Below are 9,061 nucleotides of genomic sequence, written 5' to 3' on the forward strand. Positions count from 1 at the left end.
CCAAAAAAAGTTCAACGACTTTGGTCAATGCAGTGGGTTGATCACCGCCAGTTTTTTTTATAGTGGGAGTAGATCGCAGTCTCTTGGAAGTTGGAAAAGCCTGCAATATTTCAATGCGTGCTTAGCTGTTGAAGCCAGGATCCTAATTTTCAAGTATGGAACTAGGGAAGGGAGCAGCAGCTCCTTCAGGTGTATGAATGCAAAAAAATATTGATGCAACAGTATGATTTTGCAGATATGCGATTTCTCCAACCCAAAACTTGTGCATGCCTAGAAACAAGAAAGGGGAAAGGCCTGGAAAGGCTAAACTCGGGTCGATCCCCGAGGGGTTTGGAAAACCCGCTGCTGCCTTGAAGGGGGAGCGAAGGTGCTCAGGCAGACGCCCCCCAAGCCGATGCAACAAAAGGGCCGCAGTGCTAAAAATGCAGGCAGGACGAAATCCCATTATGCATTTGCATCTCCGAAAAAGTGGGGAGGGAGAAGCCTCTTGTTTAAAAGCACCACGCCTAGACCGGGAGCCCCCGCTTTTTGCAAAAAAATAAACGAGGTTGGGCGATGTGGATCCCTCGCCCCCTTTCTCGGCCGCCTCGCAACGCCAAGTAAATGGCTGCAATCCTAAGAAAGACGAGTCGCCAGGATGCGGCGCAAAACGAGAGCTGGGCCGAGTTTAAAGGGAAGGCCGGCTGGGACCCTCAACCCGCCGCCGCCGCCCTCCCTTCGGTCTCCCTCTCACCTGCTCGCCGGTCTCCCTCGGCCAGGAAAGTCAAGGCTGGGCTGCGGCCTCCTCCTTCGCCCGCAGGGCCCCAAGCTCCAACCCGCTCGGGCTTCAACGTGGCAGCCGGAGCACCGCCTCCATGCCGCCGGCTTCCGGGACGAAGTGGCACCCGCCCGCCGCTGGGGCTGGGCCTGCCTGGGAGAGGGAGGAAGAGGAGGAGGAGAGGGAAGCCGGCGAAGGGCCGCTCGCCACGCCGCCGCCGCCTCTGAGGGGAGAAGCCGCCACGGTGGACGCGCGCCGGAGGTCGGCTAGGCCGGAGGGGCTCCAAGTTTCTGCACTGGCTTTCGGAATAAAGATTTGCTCGCGGCAAGCCGAGGGTGCTTTTTTATATATACTCTGAGGGTGTTTATATATAAAAAAGTGTGTGTGTAGTATGTATGTATGTATGTATGTATGTATATATATATATATATATATATACACTACACACACGCACACACGCTCACACACACACACACACACATAATAGATAGATAGATAGATAAACATCCTCAGAGTATATATATATATATATATATATATATATATATATAAACACCCTCGGCTTGCCACGAGCAAATTTTATATATTAAAGTATGTATTATATGTATACTTTTATATTTAAGGTGGATTTGATTTAAATCAAATCGATTTGAATCACTAGTCAGTAAGACTTGATTCAAATCTCTCTCTCTCTCTTTTTTTTTTACAGAAAGACTCATTCTTGCTGGTATAATCTTAATATTTACAACCAGAGGAAGGTTTCATTTTTGGAATAATAAATTTTCAGAGTAGTTTTTACAGTTCTATCAAAAGTTACTGATTTGGTTATACTATTAGAAATACGAAGACAGGAGTGCTGGCGTGCTCTGGTCCATGGGGTCACGAAGAGTCGGACACGACTAAACGACTAAACAACATTAGAAATACATGGACAGATAAATATGAAATTATTGTGAGGTTTAATAAGCTAAGTGTTAATATTTGGGCAACTTTTCTGCTGTACTTTATTGGAAGGAGAAAATATATCATTTCCTTAATAATAATTCAAAGGATTTTAGATTTAACTAAAACAGTAACATAGAATATGTAGCCATGTTTGTTAACTGTTGCTGTTAACTGATGTGGTTAAATGATTTAAAAGAAACAACACTCGTAGACTGAGTTTTAGCACACATGAAAAACTTAAAACAAATCCTTATTTCCTGATGAATAGCCTTTGGACTATAATGTAACTTAAATAGAAAGCTATCTTTAGAAAGATTTTTCCTCCAAAAGCATTTTATTTAAAAAATCCAATTTAAACAAAACAAAAAAAATCATTGATTTTTATCCACCATGACAGAAGCCACTCCTAGCAGTGCTCAATTTATAGCACAGAACAAAGCTGCTTTGTAATATTGACCCTGGGGGGTAAAAGCTTCCAACATTTCTTATTTGAAGAATAAATAAGGGACGCGGGTGGCGCTGTGGGTAAAAGCCTCAGCGCCTAGGGCTTGCCGATCGAAAGGTCGGCGGTTCGAATCCCCGTGGCGGGGTGCGCTCCCGTTGCTCGGTCCCAGCGCCTGCCAACCTAGCAGTTTGAAAGCACCCCCGGGCCGGCTGCAAGTAGATAAATAGGGACCGCTTACTGGCGGGAAGGTAAACGGCGTTTCCGTGTGCTGCGCTGGCTCGCCAGATGCAGCTTTGTCATGCTGGCCACGTGACCCGGAAGTGTCTGCAGACAGCGCTGGCCCCCAGCCTCTTAAGTGAGATGGGTGCACAACCCTAGAGTCTGTCAAGACTGGCCCGTACGGGCAGGGGTACCTTTACCTTTACCTTTTAGTCTATCATCATGGCGATGGCTCAAGAGCCATGGGATATCATCATCATCATATTCATCATATTTACACCCCACCCATCTGACTGGGTTGCCCCAGCCACACTGGGCAGCTTCCAGCAGCTATAAAAAATATAATAAAACACAAAACCTTAAAACACTTCCCTCTACAGAGCTGCCTTCAGATAGCTTGGAGGTTGCGTAACACCATACCTTCCAGCATTTTTCCTGTGAAAATTAGGGACACCCTACAGGAAATCGGGACATTCTGGGGTCAGAATCAGAAACCGGTACAGCTTCTATAAATCCGGGACTGTCCCTGGGAAACAGGGAACTTGGAGGGTCTGCGATGCAGCAACATAAAGAACAAGAATCATTCCCGAAATATAAACGAGCCTGTTAAATACGTACTTAAGTATGTATACAAACTCCATAAGAGGTCAAAACAAAAAAAATTCCTTCCAGTAGCACCTTAAAGACCAACTAAGTTAGTTCTTGGTATGAGCTTTCGTGTGCATGCACACTTCTTCAGATACCCAGTCTGTACCTGTGCAAGTTTCTTGGTGAGGTTGATGGACTTCCATTTCATGCGGCTCAATGTGGTGCCTTCCATAGTTCCAGTTACAGATGGGTAGCCGTGTTGGTCTGCCATAGTCAAAACAAAAAAAATTCCTTCCAGTAGCACCTTAAAGACCAACTAAGTTAGTTCTTGGTATGAGCTTTCGTGTGCATGCACACTTCTTCAGATAACAGGTATCTGAAGAAGTGTGCATGCACACGAAAGCTCATACCAAGAACTAACTTAGTTGGTCTTTAAGGTGCTACTGGAAGGAATTTTTTTTGTTTTGACTATGGCAGACCAACACGGCTACCCATCTGTATCCATAAGAGGTGTGAGCTCACTTTTGCCTGGTAATCTCATTTATATTCTAATTTGAGACAAACTCATTTCCTCTTATCACAAAGCCTTTCTTTCATGTTTCTGAGTTGAGATACCCTGCTCACAACCCTATGTCATGGAGAACCCTAGAATAGCCAATGCTCTTGAGAGGTGTGGATACTGTTCCTGGTTTTACATCCAAAAATATTAATTTGATATTATATTATACTATACAGTATATTATATTATACTATACAGTTGCCATCCTCTCATGCCACACCCTTTGAGAACAATTGCTCTAGGTGATGGGGAGTGTTCATGGGTGTTTTATATAGATGTATATTACTGTATATCCAAACCTCTGTACATGTGCAGAGTGCATTTACTTCCCCACTGCAGCTAGTTTAGAAGAGCGCTGCTGAATGGGGCAAAGGCCTAGCCCAACACTGCTTTCGAATGTCTGTGCCTCAGGGAACCGCATAAGCAGACCGTTAAGGCAGCCAGGCACAGCTAAAGATCCTGGACTTTAATGTTTATTTAGAATCACAGTACCTGATATACTAGGCTGACTGGTTTGGCCAGGAGTTTGAACTTCAGTCCAACACTGCAGTGGGTGTGCTTTGGAGTCTGAACTCACTGCACATAATTTGCACATTTACGTTATCTTTCAGGAGGCAGCATTTTATATGGGGTTGGAGGGGAGGAGGCACTGCTATTCTGACAGATATATACCGTAAAGTTTGTGTTCAGGTGTGCAGGCCTAATTAACTGCAGACTAGTGGTGTTTTTTGTTTTAGGTTAAAAAAAAAAAAAAAAGGGATGCGGGTGGCGCTGTGGGTAAAAGCCTCAGCGCCTAGGGCTTGCCGATCGAAAGGTCGGCGGTTTGAATCCCCGCGGCGGGGTGCGCTCCCGTTGCTCGGTCCCAGCGCCTGCCAACCTAGCAGTTCGAAAGCACCCCCGGGTGCAAGTAGATAAATAGGGACCGCTTACTAGCGGGAAGGTAAACGGCGTTTCCATGTGCGGCTCTGGCTCGCCAGAGCAGCGATGTCACGCTGGCCACGTGACCCGGAAGTGTCTCCGGACAGCGCTGGCCCCCGGCCTCTAGAGTGAGATGGGCGCACAACCCTAGAGTCTGTCAAGACTGGCCCGTACGGGCAGGGGTACCTTTACCTTAGTGGTGTTTTTTGTTTTAAGTAGTTTGCCACTGATACACTTCCAGATATAGGTAGGTAGCCGTGTTGGTCTGCTGTGGTCAAAACAAAATAAAAAATTCCTTCCAGTAGCACCTTAGAGACCAACAAAGTTTGTTCTTGGTATGAGCTTTCGTGTGCATGCCTCGTGTGTGTATCTGAAGAAGTGTGCATGCACACGAAAGCTCATACCAATAACAAACTTAGTTGGTCTCTAAGGTGCTACTGGAAGGAATTTGATTTTGTTGATACAATTTCGAAACACTTGTGGCTGAAATCCTATGAATGTAAACTTAAGTTGCACTGAACTTCTGTTAAAACATGACTAGCGTAGGAGTCTCACTCTTACCCTTTTCCCAAGGCTGCATATATAATCTTGAGCAGGAACAGACATGTGATACTTGCATTTTTCCATTTACATGAAAGGTTGGTAGTTCAGAGGATCCCATGCTAGACTTCTGAAATAGCTACTCCAGGATTCATATAAAAGCCACCACAAGGTGTTCTCATTTACTAGGAGCTTTGGCATCAATTTTGAACCTGATCATGAGTATAGCATCCCATTTCCCACAGTAACCAAGAGGAAGCCCACAAACGAGACACAAAACTTACCAATCTGTGAGACTTGCCCTCTTATCCAATCACTAAATTTACTCAGAATCCATTTTCAGTAGATAAGCAGTCATTTCTTTACCTACACAGATGTGAGTTTCAAATACCTTGAATTACAAAGATTAGGCCAACACACGTGTTCAGTTTCCCTGCTGAAACATTGTTTCAACAAGCCTACTCAGTCCTGTAATTTAGTTATACAAATATTTGTATGATTCTAACTCTGATTATGGTTTTATGTATATTTGTTTTTCAATATACATTGTGGATTTTAGCTACCTTTTATCTACAATACTATTTGTGTATCATGTGGAAAGCTCTCTGAACAGGCCGCCTATAAATCTGCTAAATAGACAAAGAAATAAACATTTATAGAAAGTACAAAAAATATCCAGAATCCACAGCTGGGCAAAGCATTGCATTCTGACGAATTCTGTACTTGTTTTTCCGTTCCCCATGTCCTTCTGTACCATCATACCACACTTTAATGACATTTTGTTTGATACCACCCAACCATACATATTTCAGATTCTTGCAAGTACTTTGAATACATGATCTAACATATTTGCCAGTTCCACAGCTGGGATATTAGTAAAATTTATTTAGTAAAGTTTAGAATGCTAGTTCTGCTTCCTAGGCACAAACTAGAAATCAATCCACAAGACTTCATTGAATGTCAAAGTATTTATTTATATCAATACAAAAGGAAAATCACTATACAAAATGTGTCTTACAGAGATTGGTCAAAAGTTATACTTTTATAATGATTTCCCCTTTTCCATTGGGTCCAGCTTGTATTCTGTTCATCCCACGCTTTCTAGACATGGGCCTGAGAGGCTCTTCTTTTATTTTTATAAGTTATTTTTGCATTTTCAATTTTACATACAATAAGCAAAAGAAAAATAAACACAATAAAAACATAAAATCCCCTTTGAGTTCCCTCCCCGCCCCTTTGTGGATCCTCATCTAATGATTTTCCCTCTGCATCTCTTCTGTAACTCTATTATTATAAATCCTCTGCCAATCCATAGTTCAATTTTTTACTACAGGTTTTCTGTCAAACCTACCAATGAATGTAATTGTTTACAATAATTTTTCAAGTAAGTTACAAACTTTTCCCATTATTTATTAAAGCCAGCCTCTTCCTGGTTTCTAATTCTTCCTGCAAGTTTTGCCATTTCAGCAGAATTCATCAATTTTATCTGCCACTCTTCCTTAGTCAGAATTGTGACCTTTCCATCTCTGGATATTCCCCCTTTTTTCCTTGGGCATTTATCCACTCGATCCTCCACACAAGTGAATAATATCACAGAAATCAAGACAGCACATAGCCAAACCACCCAGAACTCCAGCAGGAATTCATATTTTTCTCAAGACACTTAGGAAGACACACTCAAGACACACACAGGAAACGGCTTTTAATTAGTAAAATTAGTAATTTTAAGAGCTCAGGACTTAATTTTGGACACAACCGTTAAAGATGAACTTCCCTCTCTAGCATGCTCACTGTGATACACCCCTATCTATCTTTAAAAAAATACTGGGAGGTGGGAGAATAAATAAAAGCACATTATGCAATTCTACTGCTGAAGTTAAAGCTGCTTATATGGGAAAGCTATATGGGAACTATACATACACTGTTCCAAATACTTAAGAGAGCAGGGTACAAACGTTATATAACATGCACATATCATAGCTGTCAAGTGTCCCTTATTCCAGCGCCATGTCCTGCTGCTGTCCCTTATTGATGGATGTCCCTTAAATTTCAAAGGAAGCAGCTCCTCTCCCTCCCTCCCTGCCGGCCGGCCAGGGAGGAGGGAGGCTCACCCAATAAGTCTAAGAACGACTGGGGGGGGGGGGGGTGGAGCTTGCATGCCTTGTATTTTGTTGCATGTGCTGCTGCAAACTTTGCAGTGCAAAGCCAGGCTGGGGAGCCATCTTAAGTTGAGGCTGCATAGGCCTTGTGGTGCATGTGATTCAGATTCTATTCAGTTGAACCTCTGGTTACAAAGTTGGTTGGACAGTGTTCTCGAAGCTACCAGCATGAGTTTGACCAGACTGCAGGAGGACAGGAAGACTGGAGTGCCTGGAACAGGTGAGGCTGAAGGTCCCTTATTTTGGCTGCTGGTCCCTTATTTACAAGGCTGCTGGTCCCTTATTTTCAAATCTGTAAGTTGACAGCTATGGCACATATCTAAAAAACTTTCTGTGTGTGTCAACTATGCACAAAATCTAGAATATTTACTGGAGCTGATTTGCACAATATTTTCTACCCATCTGAGCAAACCTAATAGTACATGTTCACATGGACACCATGTTTTAATAGGAAAACAAATACAGTATGATCACAGCAGTACTTTTTTCAGCTACCCTAGACCACAGGATTGTAGAATGACAAACGATGCCCCCCTACAACTCAGATCTACTTGTATGGACAGGAGGTTCATGAGTATTAGCTCTTAATTTTGCCATTTTCACAAATGCTTTAAATCTTACCTGATTATCCTGGAAGATTCTTTATGCCTGAAAGCAGGAAAATGAATTCTAATTAAGTAAATATCAAAAGATAGCTAGAGATATAGAAAATACAATGTTCAAGAATCTGAAATGTTACTTTAAATCCTGTGTCCTCATCTTCAAGAATAGTAATCACAGCAAATCATGATGTGAACAGCAAAAAAAGGTTTAATCACTGGACACCAGGCAAGTACTACCAGAAATGAAAAATAAACCTACAATACTGATGTTGAATCTACATGCAATCATGTTCAATTTGGGAGCTTTTTTAAAAAAGTAGATTCCACACATTTTAAGGATACCACTTTGTACTAAAACTTCCATAAATCAACAAGGAAAATGAACATTTTTTATGACACTGGCGAAAATAAGTCCTCAAAATATAAAAGTACAAAACCTATGCCAAATGATGTTCAGAGCAACAGTCATACCTCAAGAAGTTTGGGACTCCTTGCTGTCATGAAGTCCCCATCTATGAAAAAAGCAATTCTCCTTTCTCTCTGCAAAACAAAAAAGGGCACGTAAAACACATATTAAGACTACCTGCAAGTATTATCAGAAGTGGGGGTGCACCATCAAGCAACATTACAGAGGTCTCACTGCTGTTTCCACTGTACTGAGTAACCAGGAGCACTAATATTGCAGTATTGAGTTCTGTCTTAGGAAGTTATGGCTTCCTGGCTATGAACGTTGCCAGGCAATTTGTGCCAAGTACCGTAATTTCTTCCAGCCAGATGGGTGGGGTATAAATATCTTATAAATAAATGACAAATTATGATGATGATTATTCCTAACTTGTCTCCTGTTGCAACAAAGGCAAAATTTGAAGGATTAGGGTGGAGGGGAGTTACGAGTTATGACAAGAAAGCAACTACAGTACGTACTAAAGACTCTCCCTTAACCAGAAGAAATGGGCCCACCTCATCACAGTGAAAAGTTCCATTCAAGTCTAGAGGTCTGGAAAAGAATATAGAAAACGGAGTGGGGGTCCCCAGCTTCCCCCAAATAAATTGGAAAAAATTGTTTTGGGTACCCACCCCCGGCAATTTTTCAAGTGCCTCTCAATAGACTCCAAATTAGTAGCAATTAAATACATTTAAATGTATTTAAATTAATACATTTAATTTTAAATTAAATACATTTAAAGGGGGAAGAGGAAAATAACAACAGTAGTCATAATAATCGTCCGCCCACGCCGTTAAATGAACCTAAGCACAAAGCTACTGCAAACCCCTCATATCCTACGCAGAGACCCGCACTCCACCAAGGACGAAACCCGAAAGGAATTG

General features: G+C 42.3%; 1 protein-coding gene across 18 annotated transcripts in view; it reads right to left on the minus strand.

The window, feature by feature from the left end:
- SEC31A (SEC31 homolog A, COPII component) overlaps positions 1-9,051 on the minus strand; it is a 61,689-nt gene extending 52,638 nt beyond the window's left edge. For 3 of the 18 annotated variants that reach the window (XM_077933778.1, XM_028743736.2, XM_028743731.2), the window contains exon 1: positions 734-927. The gene's annotated coding sequence lies outside the window, so the exon portion shown is untranslated. Of the gene's footprint in view, positions 1-733; positions 929-7,751; positions 7,779-8,203; positions 8,273-8,692 lie in introns of those variants that run through there. The other 15 variants (XM_028743745.2, XM_028743741.2, XM_028743737.2 and 12 more) reach the window with 7 other exon arrangements.
- Between the last annotated feature and the right edge of the window lie 10 nt (positions 9,052-9,061).

This window comes from Podarcis muralis, chromosome 9 (genome assembly GCF_964188315.1).
Source record: "Podarcis muralis chromosome 9, rPodMur119.hap1.1, whole genome shotgun sequence".
In the NCBI taxonomy this organism is placed as follows: Eukaryota; Metazoa; Chordata; class Lepidosauria; order Squamata; family Lacertidae; genus Podarcis; species Podarcis muralis.